Source organism: Macaca thibetana, chromosome 5 (genome assembly GCF_024542745.1).
Source record: "Macaca thibetana thibetana isolate TM-01 chromosome 5, ASM2454274v1, whole genome shotgun sequence".
NCBI classification, from domain to species: domain Eukaryota; kingdom Metazoa; phylum Chordata; class Mammalia; order Primates; family Cercopithecidae; genus Macaca; species Macaca thibetana.
Genome location: NC_065582.1, coordinates 94,597,343 through 94,616,241, shown reverse-complemented (window position 1 = coordinate 94,616,241; position 18,899 = coordinate 94,597,343). Strand labels below are relative to the sequence as shown.

Sequence of the window (18,899 nt, the reverse complement as noted above, 5' to 3'; positions counted from 1 at the left end):
TCTGTAGAGGAAGAAAGCCAACTATTCTTACATTTCAAAATGTTTGCTAATACCAGCTAATTCAGTCATTATAATCTTATGGGTTTTCAGTGATTTGTATCTTCATTTTCATTGTTTATAAATGGTTAGTGACTTTAAGCACTTGTAGTGGAATATATTTTAATTTTGTAAGATCAAACAACTGAGAGAGAAATGTTTTCATTTGAAATTCAATTCTTTGAATTTGGCCTTTGGCCAGTTAAAATCTCCCTGAATTTCAAAGACCACTTTTGATAAACGGTGATATTAACATGGATTTGTAAATTAATGAGGTAATGCATATAAGGTACATAGCACAATGGCAAACTTAATCATTAGCATTAGTAATGACTTTGATCTCATTCTGTATTCAAGAATAAACACTATGAATACAGCACACTAAAGATAATAATTATGGTAACTAAATGAATGAAAGCATATAAAGATGATTATTTATTTAAAGTGGTGCGTTTAAACAGTTTATTCCCTACTAAGAAAGTTTTTAAAGAACATTAATGGACTACTAATTAGATAAAAAGGAAAGTTGGGCTCAAGTCTCAAAACAAGGTTTCATCAAAAATCACATCACAGACCAGGCGCAGCAGCTTATGTCTGTAATCCCAGCACTTTGGGAGGCTGAGGCAGGAGGATCACCCGAAGCCAGGAGTTCGAGACAAACCTGGCCAACATGGTGAAACCCCGTCTCTACTAAAAGTACAAAAATTGGCCAGGTGTGGTGTTGCATGCCTGTAAGCCCAGCTACTCAGGAGGCTGGGGCAGGAGAATCGCTTGAACCCCAGAGACAGAGGTTGCAGTGAGCCAAGGTCACGCTACTGCCCTCCAGGCTGGGCAGCAGAGTGAGACTCCATCTCCAAAAATAAAAATAAATCACATCATATAAAAGGTTAAACGCAAATCATAAAAATCCAGGTTGCCAAGTCCTGACTTTAAGTTTATATATTCCTGGAGTCTAGTGGGAAGAGGATGACCTGGAAATAACTGTTTCATTGCATATCTAGAAGCTGCCAGGTTCAGGAAGTGACGGTGATGGTAATTCCTAGCAAAACCATTTTTTCTGGCCCTGGTTTTTGTGTCAGATGTTGTGGAGTGAAGCTAGTGCTCCTTGCTAAAATGAGAGAGGTACTACTGCCAATCATTCCTGCCCAGTTTGCATCAGCCAGTCTAGTCTACACCCAACTGAGGTGTATCACTCACCACATGTATAGATATGTGGGGAAGTCCTTGAAAGAGACAAGAATTGAGTAAACTAATAAGAATTCCATGATCTATAGCCACAAATTTCTTTGGGGGAAAAATATACATATAAAGGAGTTCGAATTTGGGATACTAAATGAAATGCCCATCAGAACAATGGAACTGTTTCCCAGGTTACTTAGAAATGTTGAGCTTAGAAATAAATAATGGAGGCCGGGCGCGGTGGCTCAAGCCTGTAATCCCAGCACTTTGGGAGGCCGAGACGGGTGGATCACGAGGTCAGGAGATCGAGACCATCCTGGCTAACACGGTGAAACCCTGTCTCTACTAAAAATACAAAAAATTAGCCGGGCGTGGTGGCGGCGCCTGTAGTCCCAGCTACTCGGAGGCTGAGGCAGGAGAATGGCGTGAACCCGGGAGGCGGAGCTTGCAGTGAGCTGAGATCGCGCCACTCACTCCAGCCTGGGCGACTGAGCGACACTCCGTCTCAAAAAAAAAAAAAAAAAGAAAAAGAAATAAATAATGGAAAAGGTCTAAGAGCACCAAAATAGTTAATAAAAAATGTAATAATTAAGAGATTATTCTTATCCAGGAAAAGCATAATTGTTATAATTCCTGGACCTATTTGTTTTAAATATCAAAACAATTTTTAAAGGCCTACAGAGTGGAAAAAGTGTGGTTATTAGTTGCAGTTTCTATTTAGTGTTTTGTTTCATTTTGTTTGGTTTTGTTGCGGCACAGTCTCACTCTGTCCCCCAGCCTGGAGTGCAGTGGCTCAATCTTGGCTCACTGAAACCTCTGCCTCCTGGATTCAAGCAATTCTCCAGCCTCAGCCTCCTGAGTAGCTGGGATTACAGGCATACACCATCACGCCTGGCTAATTTTTCTATTTTTAGTATAGACGGGGTTTCACTTATGTTGGCCAGACTGGTCTCAGGTTCGTCTCCCAACCTCAGGTGATGCACCCCCCTTGGCCTCCCAAAGTGCTGGGATTACAGGCATGAGCCACTGTGCCCAGCCTGCAGCTTCTATTTGAAAAGCATTCTATATAAATTTTTTTATTGGTTTTGTTGGCATAGTCAATGTTTCCACAGCATGAAGAAATTATATTTTCTCCCTACAACATTAAAAGTTATCAGCATTACACAGGGCGCCATGGCTCACGCCTGTAATCCCAGCACTTTGGGAGGCCAAGGTGGGCGGATCACAAGGTCAGGAGTTTGAGACTAGCTTGACCAAAATGGTAAAACCCCATCTCTACTAAAAATACAGAAATGAGCTGGGGATGGTGGCGGGCACCTGTAATCCCAGCTACTCAGGAGGCTGAGGCAGGAGAATCACTGAAATCCGGGAGGCAGAGGTTGTAGTGAGCCGAGGTCGTGCCATTGCACTCCAGCCTAGGGGACAGGGCAAGACTCCGTCTCAAAAAAAGAAAAAAAAGTTAACAGCATTAAACGTTAAACATACAACCTTTTCTCATTCAATCAACTACCACATAGATATCAGTGTCCACCTGATGAATTCTGCATGAAAACAAAGTGATTGTTTTTTATTGTTGTTAATTTTCAAAATCATGCTGTTTTATATTGTATATGACTCAAGTAAAGAAGACATTTAAAAATTCTCAGCATAGGTTGGCAGCTATCTATATTTCTCTGCAAAAATATCTTGAAGTCTAAGATTTGGCAGAGGCCCAATAGCAGCTAACAAATGCTTATCTTGCCTTTTAAAATATTCTTTCAACAGTTGTAACTCATTAATGAAGCTGTACTTTTTATATGACATTTCTGTAGTTATTTGCATGATTATATTTTCTGTTTGTCTCAGGAATACAAGATGTTATATCAGAACATCCATCTGTACAATAAACTACATTAAAAGAGAAAAACCAGGCCGGGTGCAGTGGCTCACGTCTGTAATCCCAGCACTTTGGGAGGCCGAGACAGGCAGATCACTTGAGGTCAGGAGGTTGAGACCAGCCTGGCCAACATGGTGAAACCCTGTCTCTACAAAAAATGTATACAAATTAGCTGGGTGTGGTGGCATGAGCCTGTAATTCCAGCTACGCAGGTGGCTCAGGCACAAGAATTGCTTGAACCTGGGAGGCAGAGGTTGCAGTGAGCCAAGATCGTGCCACTTTACTCCAGCCTGGGTGACAGAGTGAGACTCTCCCTCTCAAAAAAAAGAAAGAGAATTATCATAAAACACACTATCATCTCAATAGATACTAAATGCTTTTAAAAAGCATTTATAACATTATCACTCATTTGTGATCAAAACTCAGCAAAATGAAAAAAACAACAAAATAAAATACCTGTTAGCAAACTAGTAATAGAATACTTCCTTAACCGTATAAAGAGTCTCTACTGAAAACTTACAGCAAACATACATAATGGTGAAGCAATAAAAGCATTTTCTTTAATGTCAGGAATAACAAGAATCCCACTATAACATCTACTATTCAGCATAATGCTGGACAGCCTAGCTAATTCAATAATGTAAGACAATAATAAATAACATTTGTAAGTAGTAGGAAGGGAGCAACACAGCTATCCATTTGCAATCAAAATGATTGTCTATATTTAAAATTCAAGAGATTCTACAGATAAACTGGATCCTAGATTTCAAATGGAAATGCTAAGGACCAAAATAGCCAGGACAAACAAAAAAAGAGAACAGAAGAGGAAGACCTGATGTGCCAGAGAGCAAGACTTAGATAAAAAGCCTTGTAATGCAATATTTGTTCAGAGGTGCATTGTCTTAAAACAGAACCTCACATATAGGACAGACATGACATAGAGTGAGGACATAAAGAAACTAGACTAAAATGGTTCTGAGACAATAGAGGGAAAATAAGCATAATTAGACCCTGACTTTCTATCGTACACAGAAATAACATCTAGGTTATCTTGGCATGATTTGACTAGCATAGCAAAACTCCAATATCATTCTGGTCCCGTGTTTCCTGTTAGCTTCATTTCTGAACCCTTCCACTGTCATTGTATTAAGAATCTCATGTAGAGAAAACTGCATGTTTCCTGAAATGATACAGAAGCATGAAGTTTAAAAGCTGATAGTGTTTGAAGATCTTTACATCTAAAGATCTTTGCATCTAAAATTAACCACTGACTTCCGTACACCCCAAAGTATATTGTGTAAAGTTACTAATTCAGCAGATAGATAAAAAGCTCATTTAGAATTCTGTTTGAAAAATAACCTATACAGTTTCTCAAAGAACACATACATAAATGACTAATAAATACCCTGGATAGAAATTTACATATATAAACTCATATGAACATAGCTATCCCATGCAGAAGATTTAACTTTTAATATTAATATATGCATTAGGAAATAAGCTATTTTACATGGGAAATAACAGTGTTTTCTAAAGTACTATCTTGGGTACTTCCTTTCTTTCCCTTTCTTTCCTGTAGCTTTTTTTAACTTTATATAATGCTTGATGTGGTTTGGTTATATCCCCACCAGAATCTCATCTTGAATTGTAGCTCCCATAATTCCCACGTGTCATGGGAGGGACCTGGTGGGAGATAATTGAATCATGGAGGCGGTTTCCCCCCATACTGACTTCATGGTAGTAAGTCAGTCTCACGAGATCTGATGATTTTATAAGAGATTTCCCCTTTAACTTGGCTCTGGTTCCTTCTTGCCTGCTGCCATGTAAGACATCCCTTCCTCTTCCGCCATGATGGTGAGGCCTCCCCAGCCATGTGGAACTGTAGTGCAGTGGCGCAATCTAGGCTCACTGAAATCTCCGCCTCCAGAGTTCAAGCGATTATCCTGCCTCAGCCTCTCAAGTAGCTAGGATTATAGGTGTGTGCCACTACATACAGCTAATTCTTGTATTTTATTTTTTAGTGGAGATGGTATTTTACCATGTTGGCCAGGATGGTCTTGATCATCTGACCTCGTGATCTGCCTGCCTGGACCTCCCAAAGTGCTGGGATTACAGGCGTGAGCCACTGTGCCCGGTCTAAACCTTTTCTTTCTTTCTTTTCTTTTTTGTTGTTTTTTGTTTTTGTTTTTTTTGAGATGGAGTCTCGCCCTGTCGCCCAGGCTGGAGTGCAGTGGCTTGATCTCGACTCACTGCAAGCTCTACCTCCTGGGTTCACGCCATTCTCCTTCCTCGGCCTCCCCAGCAGCTGGGACTACAGGCACCCGCCACCATGCTCCCCTAACTTTTTGTATTTTTAGTAGAAACGGGGTTTCACCGTGTTAGCCAGGATGGTCTCGATCTCCTGACCTCGGGATTCTCACGCCTCGGCCTCGTAAAGTGCTGGGTTTACAGGTGTGAGCCACAGCGCCGGGTCCTTTTTTTTTTTTTTTTTTTTTTTTTTTTTTTGAGACAAAAGTTTTGCTTTTGTTGCCCAGGCTGGAGTGCAATGGCGCGATCTCGGCTCACTGCAGCCTCCGCCTCCTGGGTTCAAGCAATTCTCCTGCCTCAGCCACCGGAGTAGCTGGGATTACAGGTACCCACCACCGCGCCCAGCTAATCTCTCTCTCTCTCTCTCTCTCTCTCTCTCTCTCTCTCTCTCTCTCTCTCTCTCTCTCTCTCTCTCTCTCTCTCTTTCCGACAGAGTCTTGCTCTGTGGCGCAGGCTAGAGGGCAGTGGCGCGATCTCGGCTCACTGCAGCCTTCCCCTCCCGGGTTCAAGCGGTTCTCATGCCTCAGCCTCCAGAGTAGCTGGGATTACAAACCCCCACCACTACACCGGGCTAATTTCTGTGTTTTTAGTAGAGACGTCGTTTCGCCATGTTGGCCAGGACCTCCCGACTTCAGGTGATCCGCCAGCCTTGGCCTCCCAAAATGTTGGGATTACAGGCGTTAGCCACCGCGCCCGGCCAAACCTTTTTTTCTTTATCAATTACCCAGTCTCAGGTATGTCTTTATCAGCAGCGTGAAAACTAATACAATGCTGATTTATTTCATCTGATTAATTCATTCCCAGAGGCAATTTTCACATAATCATTGAAAAAATTACAAACTTTTATAATAAAACAAGTTAACAATATACTATTCTGTATAGTACTGTAAAAGCACAGTAAAAAATAGTCTCAAAAATTCTAGTTTCTGTGCCAGAAAGGTGACAACAATCCAATTTCAACTCTCTGACAACACAGGCTAATTAATACCCAATGCCTATACTAAACATCTTAATAAAGACTTCAGCCAAAATATTTTTAGTTCAAAAAAGAGAACTTTTGGAATAATTTTGTTGGTTAGAAAACTTGCAAATAAGGAATTAAGTATTAGCCATTTAAAATTCAATACAAAATGTTAGCCAGCTTAAGCTCTTACTCTTAAATAAGAAACATCAATAATTCAAATATATTTGGGCAGTCCAGACAGTTTTTTACATGCTTACTAATTGTGCAATAATCTGAGTTTGAGGTATAAAAACAAAGATTACTTGTGAACTTGCTATAGCTCTTCTTTGAGTGTAAGATGTAGATCTTAACTTGCCCAGTAATAAACTTATACAAAATGTAATGGCCTAGAGCATATTTACACTCCTATTTTATAGATCCTGGTGTTCTGAAATGTAAAAATTGGATTCAGATGGCAATCATGTGAGATACTGTTGTCCACATGGGAACTTCTTGCATATACTGACATTAAATAATGGCTTTTTATTACCCCTAACATTTGTGGTAAAGAATGTTAATTTCCCTCATTTCACAGTGTCCCTGGGCATTTCAAGTTCAGTTCTGGAAAAGTTGCCAGGTTGGAGTTAAATTATAGGACAATAGAGAAATAGAAGAATTATTGTTGACTGAGTAAGATATTGATTTCCATCAAGCACTGGATGTTTAACTTTGAATTAGCAAGCTGAAAGCTCTATTTTTTTTTTTTATCAACTATCAACTAAATATCATTTTAAGTGACTGTTTCACATTAAAGCCAAAGCAAGAGGAATCACTGAAATAGCCTTTGGGAGCTGTGAGTTGAAATTCCTGGCCTGGGGTAAATCTCTTCAACTATCTCTGAAGCCACATGATGATAGGATGCAATTCTTATCAAAACATAGATGCTTCAACAAAATGTGCCTTAAAATAATAGAAAATATTACCAGTAAAATTCTTAAACTTTAAAAAAAAGGAAAGAAAGTGAAGAACCATGAGATAAAATTCTCTGTTCCATCAGTCCAAGTGATTGAAGAATCACTTGGGAAAATTCTGAAGTAGTCACAAACCCTGATTAAGACAGAATTTTTCCTCTAGCATTGATTATATTTTCTATGTTAAAATCCACTTGAAGAGGTCTTTTAAAATCTCCTGTACCTACGTTTCTCTTAAAAATGACTATTTGATTTTCACATATTCACATATATGGAGAGGCTCCGGGTAAGACAAGGTCTGAGTGAGCACAATCATGAAAATAGCTCACAAGAGAGTTACTCAGTCACAAACAGGATATGAGAATAATAAAAACCCTAATGTAAAGAGTAAAGCATATCTCATTTCTTATCTATGTGGAGTTCAATAACATTACTTACCTGTGTTGTGTCTCTCAGGAGTCTGTCGTGTCCTGTATCCCTGGGTATGTGACTGCACCTTGGGTTTATATGATGAGTAAGTGATAATCACAAACCAATGAGAGGACAGGCAACTTCCTTCCACCTAACGCTCTTCCTTCTTTTCTTAGATAAAACACGCATGCCAGGCAGTTCAAGCCTGCAAAGACTGCTGGTTATACAGGATATCTGGGTATAACTAACCCAACACATTTGCATACAAGGTAAAGTCAGAAGTTATAGCTGCATATGTATGCCCACTGTTACATGTTCACTTATTTTTAGTCTTACACCATAGGCTCCTGGAGAATAAGAAAACCTGAATGCAATGAAGTCATCTTTGCAGATGTGCACGTGACTTGCTTCCCTGTACCTGCTGTATGTTCCTTCAAGGCAGTGTCTAACAATGTCGTGTATTTCATTTGTTTGCTTTTGGTTTCTCCCAGTGGATTGTAAGCTCTGTAAAGGCAGGGACTTCACTGGCTTTTTCACTATTGTCTCCTCAGTTCTAAGAGGAGTGCCAGGCACATCATGACCACTAATATACATCTGATGATAGACTGACCCTAATTTATAGTTCACATTTTTGCAAGGACCGTGAATTTGCATTACTGCTGGTTTATTTCATTTACTCTCATTTCTCAGAAAAGCCGAAGTGTTTAAAGTAAACCTAGTGTAGAAGTTTCCAATTCATCTTGTTTGTGATCCTTTTACAATTTAGTAACAAATGCCTAGACATTTTAGAAATTTATTTTTTCACTTCTTAGTGCAGGAATTATTTTCATCTATAATATTAGGATAGCTCAGTGAAAAGATCCAACAAAATGCCTACCTGGGCCTTGCTGAGCCTGAGGATTGTCCATGAAACATTTCAATGACTGACTGGCTTTCAACTTCCGGAAAATTCTCCACAGGCAACAATAGCAACCTATCAATCATGTAATATTTCTTATTTCTAAAGTGCTTTTAATTTTGCAAAATATGTTTACATCCACTTAGTATAAACATCAGAAATGAAAGTAAATATAAATACTAGTCTGTAAAAAGTTAGAGAAGACACAGTGTAGCCCTTTACCCACCAAAAAACAATACATGTGTGTCAAAATCAAGTGCAAATGGGATGGGAGTGGGAGTTATACAAAATTACACAATGCATTTATTATCTTTGACAACTTTAACTTACATTTTTTAAAAAAATCATTTTATCTTCACCTCAATGATTTTTAATGTCTATTTTTATAAATGAGGAAACTGAGACATAGGGAAATTAGGTAAATTGCCTGCAAATTTTTGATGGGACAAGCTAGGATTAAAACCTAAGCCTTCTGATGACACATTTAATATTTTTCCTTACATAATGCTGCCTATATATAATACAAGGCTGCTTCAGTTAAAAAAAGTATACAAAAAAATAGCACTTTTCTCATTTTGTATTACAATTTTCTCTTTTACGACCAGTTGTTTTGGCTGGAGGAAAGCAGAGCAACACATCATGGGTTGGGGAAGGAGCAGCCACTTGATCCTTGGTCACCAATCAACAGAGGCTGCTCTAGAGGCATCCATTGTCCTTGTGTGCATGGCCTCCACTCCAGGAGCTCTCTGCAGCCCCTGTAGCATTCTCATTTTGCTACCTTCTTGCCCCAGTGTGGCAGTTTAATCACAACGCTGCCTGAGATTCCACCTGCCAAGTACCCAACAGAGCCACTTCTTCTCTGTGGTCTTGCCACCACCCTGGAGGCACAAGAGGGTCCCAGGGCTCCTCTATTCTTGGGAAGCACGGCTTTCCCATCCTCTCGTGTCTTCTCCCAGCCCAGGTGGGGATGCCCTAACTCTCCTAGTCTTCTACCAGCTGTGGGACTTTGGGCAGGTAACTTCATCTCTCTGTGCCTAAGCTCCTTCACCTTTAGATGGAGATTCATTCTACAATAAATATTTATTTGTTCCTAATCTTTGCCAGGTATTGTTCTGAATGCTAGAGATATAGCAGTAAATGAGGCTGGGCGTGGTGGCTCACTCCTGTAATCCCAGCACTTTGGGAGGCCGAGGCGGGTGGATCACGAGGTCAGTAGATGGAGACCATCCTGGCCAACATGGAGAAACCCCGTCTCTACTAAAAATACAAAAATTAGCTGGGTGTGGTGGCACACGCCTGGAATCCCAGCTACGTGGGAGGCTGAGGCAGGAGAATCGCTTGAACCCAGGAGGTGGAGGTTGCAGTGAGCTGAGATCGCGCCACTGCACTCCAGCCTGGCGACAGAACAAGACTCTGTCTCAAAAATAAATAAATAAGTAAATAGAGATACAGCAGTAAATAAAATCAGACAAAAACAAATCTTCATGGAGCATTCTAACATTAGTAATAACTCCCTCATAGGCTTTTAGAGAATTAAATGAGTACACAGATACGTGCTTCAAAGTGTGTCTAATCCATAGTTAGAGATCCATGAGTGAGATCAATTGTTAATGTTATTCGCAGTTCACCTGAGGGGAAGATCATTTCCCTTCAACAATCTATGCTCAGGAATTCCTTCCTTTTCTGTGGTTAGGTTTTGGACACTAACAGCGGGAAGGGAAGTAGCTGTCAGGCAACTTTTATTTTTCACCCTGCTTCATCTTCTCCTGAGGAGATGAGCACGGAGCCAAGTGTCTACTGGAATAGGGAGGAGGAAAAGGGCAAGGGCAAAGTGCAAACCCCTCACAGATTGTTACCTCTCAGTTCCCTGCTCTCCAGGGCAGTGACTTCATGCCACACACCCTTCAGGATCATGTTGTGCATCCAGACTGGACTGCATGAGAAATACCCGTGAATAAATGTGGCAAGTTGTATGATCATGTCCACACAGTTATTGGAAGGTCTATTATAATTGTATGACTGTGTCTTCATTTTCTCCGGGGCTTTCAAGTTGGAAAACTTTTAATCCTGTGGTATTGAATTAGCAAATTCCTAACTGCTGTTAGAAATCCAACATGAAATCATAGTCCATTTCTGTCCTTGTTTTCTTTATTTGCCCACCTGTGTAGTAATGTGACTATACAAGATAGTGATTAAAGAGTTTCATCCTGGAATCATGACCACTTAGAGGAATCTCAGTTCCATTATTTGCAAGCTCTGGGACTTTAGGCAGCTCCCTTAGTTTCCTTATCTGTAAAATGGTGATGATAAAAGTCATTCTACTCAGAGTTGAAAGGATTCAATGAGTTTGTGCATTTAAGTCACTTAGTGCCTTGCTTAGCAAGCAGTTGCTCGATAAGTAATGGAAAAATACATACCATTTTTTAAAAGTGGCCCACATATTTGTTCCTCTTTATTTATTTTGGTAAAAGAGAAGTGTTCAAACAAACCTATTTCTCCTTTTCTAGCTAGTCTGTCAATGGGGAAGGGAGGAAGTGTCCAGGAGAAGCATACAAAACTTCCTTTGCTCAGCTTCTAGTGGTTTGGTTTACTTTTGTATATTTTGTTTAATAAAACAGTTTTTCTTTTTATAGTTAGTTATTTGAAAAACTAAAAACATGTTAAACTGACTTATTTAAACCTGGGGTTGAAAAGACAGGAAATAAAGAATATGTTTTTCTGCTTCTAACCTCCTTGAGTAATCGAAACATGCCTGCAAATATTTTAGTGTATATGTTTTCCCAGATTTCAATAATGATAATGCTATTTTTCTTGTCTGCCTCTTCAGATACTGTGAAGAATGATATGGTAATTATATCCAAGATTATGAGCAAATCTTTCACTACCTAGCCTTTTGGCTAAAAGAGGATTCCCATATGTAGGCAAATAATAGTAATATAAATAGCTAAAATTCATTAAGTATTTCCTGTGGGCCAGGCATTGAACCAAGCACTTGCCTACATTGCATTGAATGCCTACAAAACAACATCACGAATGGTGCGTGCACCCTTGAGTGCGGTTGCATAACTGACTAGGCCTTGTCATGAAAGCATTTATAGATAGAAAATTCCTCAGACATTTGAATCTCTTTCACAAGAGTTCGTGAAAAAGATTTCTTTTTCAAGATTTTTCCAGAATCAATGAATGTCACCTCTGTATCATTACAACTTGTACTGTAGGAGGAAGGACTGTGCAGTAAGTCCCACCTCTGCCTGTGCCCTGTCCTGTGGGCCCCAAAAGAGTCATATCTCCTCTCTGAACCTCAGTTCTTGGAAAATAAAAGAGAGATCCTGGTGACCTCTGAGTCACTTCCTACTCTATTATTTCGTGACATAATTTTCCCCCTGAAGACGTTTCTCTGTCTTACATGATAATTGAATGAAACTAAGTCCAAAAAGGCACAGAACTTATGGGCTGAGAGTTACAGGTGCACTAGTTATCTTCGTCCCCAAGTCTAGCAAGAAAGGCAAGATTCTCAGATCAAAGGAAGGCCACCCGTCTGATAATCCCAGGTCACAGGATGGACTTACTATTTACAGGTACTAAGATAATGCAAACAAAAGTGTAATTTAGAGAGTTTTTTTGTTTTGTTTTGCTTTTTTTTTTTTTTTTTTTTTTTTGGCGAGATTAAAGTGTCCTCCTAGCAGTTATCAAGAAGAGGCAACCAAAATGTACCTATTAAAGGAATTCGTATATTTGGAATTTTCTTATATTTCAAAAACAGATTAATCTGAAGAGGTGTGTTTTCCTCATGAAGTCTAGAAAAAGGAAATTTTGGAGAATAAAAAGGTGTCAGAAAATTTCTAGGACTCCACAGAGGGCTAATAATAGCAAACACGGACATTTGCATGTATCGTGTACCTGGTACTCACTCAAGATTTTAGCGCCAAGGTCTCAAACCTAGCAAGCAGAAGATCCAATATTTGAACCTAGTAGTCAGCCTTCAGAGTCTTCGCGATTAATTACTGCATGAGATTGCCTCCAAAACATAGATTACTAGAGTGAAAGAAAAGAAACAGGTTACAATCATTTGCTGACATTTTCTTGGGATTATCCAACTTTTTTTGGCCTAACTGCACATATCAAGCAAATTTAAGATCTGAATTCTTTCTCCTAAGCAGGCTTTTGTTCACCATTTTATTCTGAAAGTTAGTTTTGCATCATTCTGAGCAAACTATCGCAAAGACAGAAAACCAAACACAGCATGTTCTCCCTCATAGGTGGGAACTGAACAATGAGAACACTTGGACACAGGAAGGGGAGCATCACACACTGGGGCCTGTCTTGGGGTGGGGGGAGGGGGGAGGGATAGCATTAGGAGAAATACCTAATGTAAATGACGAGTTAATGGGTGCAGCACACCAACATGGCACATGTATACATATGTAACCTGCACGTTGTGCACATGTACCCTAGAACTTAAAGTATTAAAAAAAAAAATTGGCTTTGCATGCCTTCGTATCAAACACAGAATTTCTGGAAGAATACTTTCAGATTGGCCTGTGATACAAAGAAAGCAAGCTACTTACAAGAAAGAAAATCAAGAAATCTTGGTTTCTGATGACACAGCTCACATTTGCCGCACTGTTCCTAGGGAAAGGAGAATTCTATAGTGAAAGGTGAATTTTAAGAGATGACTGCAGTAATGAAATGAAGCTTCAATCCTTACAACACAAACTTACACAAGAATATAAAAAACATAGAGCTATGTAAGGAAAGGAAACACTGTTTTCATTGGAACCAACGTAACAAGAAATTTTGTTCAGAAAACAATGAACAAAATTATGCTAAATATATTTTTCTGGCCTCCGAGATACAATTTTACTATGTATACTTTGGCTCTTCATAAAGTGAGCCATTGAGAGAGAAAATAACAGCTGTTTCTAAAACTCTAGGATCCAATCCATGAAAGGCTAGAAATGGTCTATTTTCTAGCAGTATGTACATTTTGTTGGTGTTTACAGTTAAATAACTCATGGGAAGCTACAGGCCTCAATTACAACATATCATCAAAATTTGGAGACAAGATCCAGAATTGCCACTAGGTCTGTGATTTGGAAGAACTTATATAAATGGTAAAATTTGTCCCCTGCGGACATCAACTGAAAGATGATGTGTAAATGTGATTCTGAAAACTTGAATGTTTCCTAAATTTTAGCACAGACTCTATGACTCATGTAACAAATTCGGACACATGGTTTTGAGATAGCAGCATCTTTTGTTTAATGACTTTAGATGGATTTGACTTTAGATGGATTTGGCTATTCCCTTTCTGGATGCAGACATTTTATTAGGCCCAATTTGAAAAGGCAGTCTTTCTTTTCTGTAAACAGATAGAAATTCATATGAAACTGTATGTCACATTGACTTCGTGCTAAAGTGCTACTGTGTTTCTGTAAATGTTTGAAATAAAATATTTGACTTTTATATTATTTCTTTGGATGTAGTGGTGATCTCACATCAAGTTTAAAATTTCTATTTGTTTCTGTTTTATAATAGCAGATTACAAATACGTATGTTCTGAACTACACCAAAGTCTCTTTAGTTACACAGCTTAAGCAAGATGATATTCTGATACAAATTAGCTACCAAAGTGAAGTGACTGTTCGTGACTCATTTTTCCAGTCTTAGCAAATGGAAAGTATTACATTATTTTCAAAACATCAAAGTCAAAGGCATCTTTTAACACCCCACAAATGTCAAAAAGTAAAGTTTGAGCTTAAGCTGATTGCGTATTTAGTTTTAGTTCTCATTCTTTGGATCATATTTACAAAGCCCTGTTTATAAACTCAAGAAATAAAATTACACAGCAATTTTCCTGGAAAATATGCTTTTTAAAAATAAATATTTTAAAATGTTCTGCTGTTATTTTAAGAGCTATATAGTGGAAGTACACAAATTAAATGTATGTATCGATCTCTGGAAACAAGTCACAATTCTTATATATTTTACTTGAAGTTTTAAAGATTTTTTTCTCTTTTGTATTATTCCTATCAAGTTTAAGATTTTTTTCTCTTTTGTATTATTCATATCAAGTTTAAATCCTATTGTTTAAATTTCCAAACTTGCTCTTTTCAAAGCATCTGATTAAGCATGACATATTGGCAATAAATCTTAATCTCATTTCCTTCCCCAAGACCCATGAAAGATCAGTAAAATTATATAAAAGGTATAGTAAACAAGGACAAAGAGAAAGGGTAAAAAAGCATGTAAGAAACATTAAAAAAAAAAAAAAAAAGCCTGGGTGCAGTGGCTTACACCTGTAATCCCAGCACTTTGGGAGGCCAAGGCGGGCAGATCACCTAAGGTCAGGAGTTCAAGAACAGCCTGGCCAACATGGTGAAATTCCGTCTCTACAAAAAATACAAAAACTAGCCGGGCATGGTGGCAAGTACCTGCAATCCCAGCTACCCAGGAGGCTGAGGCTGGAGAATCGCTTGAATCCGGGAGGCGGAGATTTCAGTGAGCCAAGATCACACCATTGCACTCCGGCCTGGCCGACAGAACTAGACTCTGTCTCAAAAAACAAAACAAAACAAACAAACAAAAAAAAACCTTTATCTGACAGGAAGCAAGTGGAGGAGTGGCAGTTGAATGGACTGCATAGTCAAAGTTATGAGCTAAGTTTAGGGCAGACACACTGAGGGGAACAATACTATCCCAGGCACCTTTGAAGGATCCATGAAATACCTGGGCCCCCAAATCCACATACGTGAATTTGATATTTGAGGTCAAAAATGAAAAGATTAGTTAAAAGTCAGCAAAGAAAGCACTAGAACCTGGTTTCCCTACCTCCTCTCACCCGCTGCTGCCCACCAACCAATCCCTTGGTCTTAAAAAGAAAAGGAATAAGAGAATCTTCGGGAAGCAGAGAAAAGACAGGCTCTAAGATAAAAATTAAAGTATCAGTCATTCATGCCATTTGAAAAACAATGACTGTTGGTGTCAGACCAAATTCCCATCAGACTCCACTCCAAAGCTCACTATAGAATGCATTCGCCTCTGGCTCAGATAATGAACCGTGGAAGGTAAGAGGACTTCCAAGGTTTCTGTCAACTCGGATTTTTATAGACGTCTCTACCTGCTGTTTCCAGTTCATTTTTGCTTGGAAAAAACTTTGCCAAAAAAAAGACTTATAAATTCTTCACAATCACAATTGCAATAGGAATTGCAATTATTTTCATACTGAGAAAGTAAATAGAAAGCATTGTATGGATGAATAGTCTAATTTTTGAAGATTTTCTTATTTGAGAACATTGCAGTGAATTCAAATATTTGGTGTGCTTATTTTATAGTCATGATTGCTGCGGGGCTATTTGAGGCACACAGCAAATCTGTAATGCAGATATTATTAGACCCAGTTTTACAGATGAAGAAATTAAGGCTTAGAGTGATTAACTTACGCAGAGTCATACAACTGTGAAGCAGCGGCATTAGTGATCAAACTCAGTTCTGTTAATTACAACTATCCCAAAATTCTTCACAAAGTTTTGGTTCACAACAATTCTGCACCAAGGGGAGATTCTCTAGGGTAAAGAAATAAGTGTCAAGGAAACTTCCCTACAAGTTTAGAACTTCCAGTTATTTCAGTGTTTATTAGATTGATGAACTTGAAATTTAAAGGCTTGGAAAAATACTTTCAAATATTACTTTTTTTTCTAAAACTGCAAGTACACAAAATCAAATTTAGAAATACAAATGAAACTGAACAACGTGGGTCAAACTTATCAAGTGTTTCTTATCTTGTTTCCATTAGTCATTTTCTCTGACACTTATTCTCTCTGCCTAATGTGGTCTGGATTCATCTGCCTGATAAAAGTTTTGCCCTGGTTAATATGTGGTCCAAGACGAATTAATATGATTTCTATTCATATAAATATTAACTGAATATTTGTTGAATTCTGTGTCACCCTTTGTCAGGTAGCCCAAAGAGCACTTTGCGTATTCACATTTTGATTTTAAGTTCCCATTTTCTTTATATGTAACAGTCAGGCAGAATCACCCTTCAGGACAGTTGGCTGAGGTGGGGGGTGGGGAATTGGGTAGAATGGGTAGAAGGATCAATTTGTGGGAAGATCTGGAAGAAAAAACCTTACAGCAAGTCTTTTGCCCATTTGCCATGTCCAGCATTTTTAGGCAAGTTAAATAAAATGAAAAGTGTATCAAGAACAGCATTAAAGAGGAGAAAAGGTATGAACAGCAAAATCCTTTGTGAGGATACTGTACTAATGGGGTAGGGATAGTGCCATCTGATCATCTCTTTATGCCTAAACTGGGGAAGGGTGAGCTCATGAACCTGTTCCATCCTCAATAGTCTGTGACACCAATGCCAGCCGCCCCACCATGTGCCTGCCCAACTGGGAGGACCTTCACAATTCTCAGCCTGGGCTGACCATCCCAGTTCATTCTTTATTAGAAAATGCCTGAAAACGCTCTGCATCAACGCTGCATGGGTTTTCTTCCAGTGCAGTTTCATAAGATCTAGTTAAGAAACTCCCGACAAAGTGTGCTAGGTCCAAAGGTTTACGATCTATGTACAAAATGCTGTAAAATTCAACCTTTTTAAAGGTCTGCAATGAAATCCAGAGAACATGTTAAAATGAATTGCCTGATAACCTTCCTCTTTTCATTTTTTTCCAGCTTTATCTTTCTATCTCACATTCTCCTTCCTGTAGAGATAGTTTTTAATGTTTCACAGCAAAAACACATTTTAGTTCTGAAAAAGAATTTATTATGTTGGTTGTAAATCTGTTACTTTATTGGTAAGTTTAGTCTACTATGCACTATAAAATTTGTGATTGTATGCAACAGATGAAATGATTGATTTAGCTCTGCCATGTATTTAATGGTGATGTTCAGGAAAAAGCAAGAGAACAAAGAACTTTCCTCAATTTGGTCATTTTTTTCCCCAAAGTAAATACCTTTGTACATCTTTGTACATACGTCTTTGCACAATCACTTTTGTTGTCAATTCCTAGAAGAGGAATTGCTGAGTAATTGGCTATATGCATTTTTAAATGGTAATACCTATTGTCAGATTGATATCCAGAAAGATTGCACACATTATTCTCTAGCCAATGAGCTGATGTGAATCATTTTATTATTTTCCAATCTCATGGGTTAAAAAGTGTCTCACAATATTTTATATTGGCATTTCTTTGATTATAGATAAGACTGAACATCCTATGTTTCTTTGTTTTTATATGTATACTTTTGTGAATGTCCTGCTAATGCCCTGGAGTATTTTTTCTATTGCGGTTTTCATCTTTTTTTCTTATAGATATTATAGGCACGCCAGAGAATATATATTCTATATATTTACCCATCCTTGCTGTGGATTCTCAGTAGGAAGAGTGTATTTTCTCATCATTTGGCTGAAAACTTGGCCAGGCGATTTGCTGTGCCCCGAGTATAATACTAGATGTGATACAACCAGAGGCTTTAATTGTACTTTCACAGTCTGGATTTTCCTCTTCCACTCCTGTGATGTGACATAAGAAGGGCATTCTTGTAAGAAGCCATCCCAGCTGCCCTGTAGACTTGTGAATGAGGACACTAAAATGTTTGTTGTTATAAGCCACTGAGAATTTGTTATGCAGCATTATGGCAGCAACATAATGCTGCGAAGTTTTCCTCTAAATATCAGTGTGCTCCTGTCAACTTACAAAAAGAGGAGACAATTTAAAATAAAAGAAAGAAAGAAAAAGAAAATAACCTAGAGAAAAAATATACTGCTCTTTTTCAAGGAAAGAGGTATACTAAGAACACTTTGCCCACAAATAGTTGCTAAGGTTGGCAAAAGAAATAGCAGCTTCCACCGTTATCAGCCAGTGTAGCAGAGTGTTCTAGGAGGCAAAGTCAGAACAGCCATTTCTTCATGAAATACTTAATGGTCATTGTATTAGGTCAGGGTTCTCCAGAGAAAGAGAACCAATAGATATAGAACAAACAGAACCAATGTGCACAGATATAGAAAGAGGTTTATTTTAAGGAATTGGTTTGCATGACTGTGGAAGGTGGTAAGTGCAGGAGACCCACAAGAGCCAATGTTGTAGTTCCTGTTTACGAGAAATGTGCTGTAGAGCCAGGAAGAGCTAATGTTGCAGGTGAAGTCTGGAGACCATCTGCTGGAGTGTTCCCTCTTGCTCAGGAAAGGCTGGTCTTTTTGTTACACTGAGGCCTTCAGCTGATTAGATAAAGCCCAACCATATTATGGAGGGCAATCTGCTTTGCTCAAAG

General features: G+C 38.7%; 1 protein-coding gene across 2 annotated transcripts in view; it reads right to left on the bottom strand.

Moving 5' to 3' along the window:
• HPGDS (hematopoietic prostaglandin D synthase) overlaps positions 1–13,354 on the bottom strand; it is a 43,877-nt gene extending 30,523 nt beyond the window's left edge. Inside the window, exons 1-2 of one of the 2 annotated variants that reach the window (XM_050792463.1) lie at positions 13,190–13,354; positions 12,533–12,656 (exon numbers count right to left, since the gene is read on the bottom strand). The gene's annotated coding sequence lies outside the window, so the exon portion shown is untranslated. Of the gene's footprint in view, positions 1–7,750; positions 8,130–12,532; positions 12,657–13,189 lie in introns of those variants that run through there. The other variant, XM_050792461.1, reaches the window with a different exon arrangement.
• Between the last annotated feature and the right edge of the window lie 5,545 nt (positions 13,355–18,899).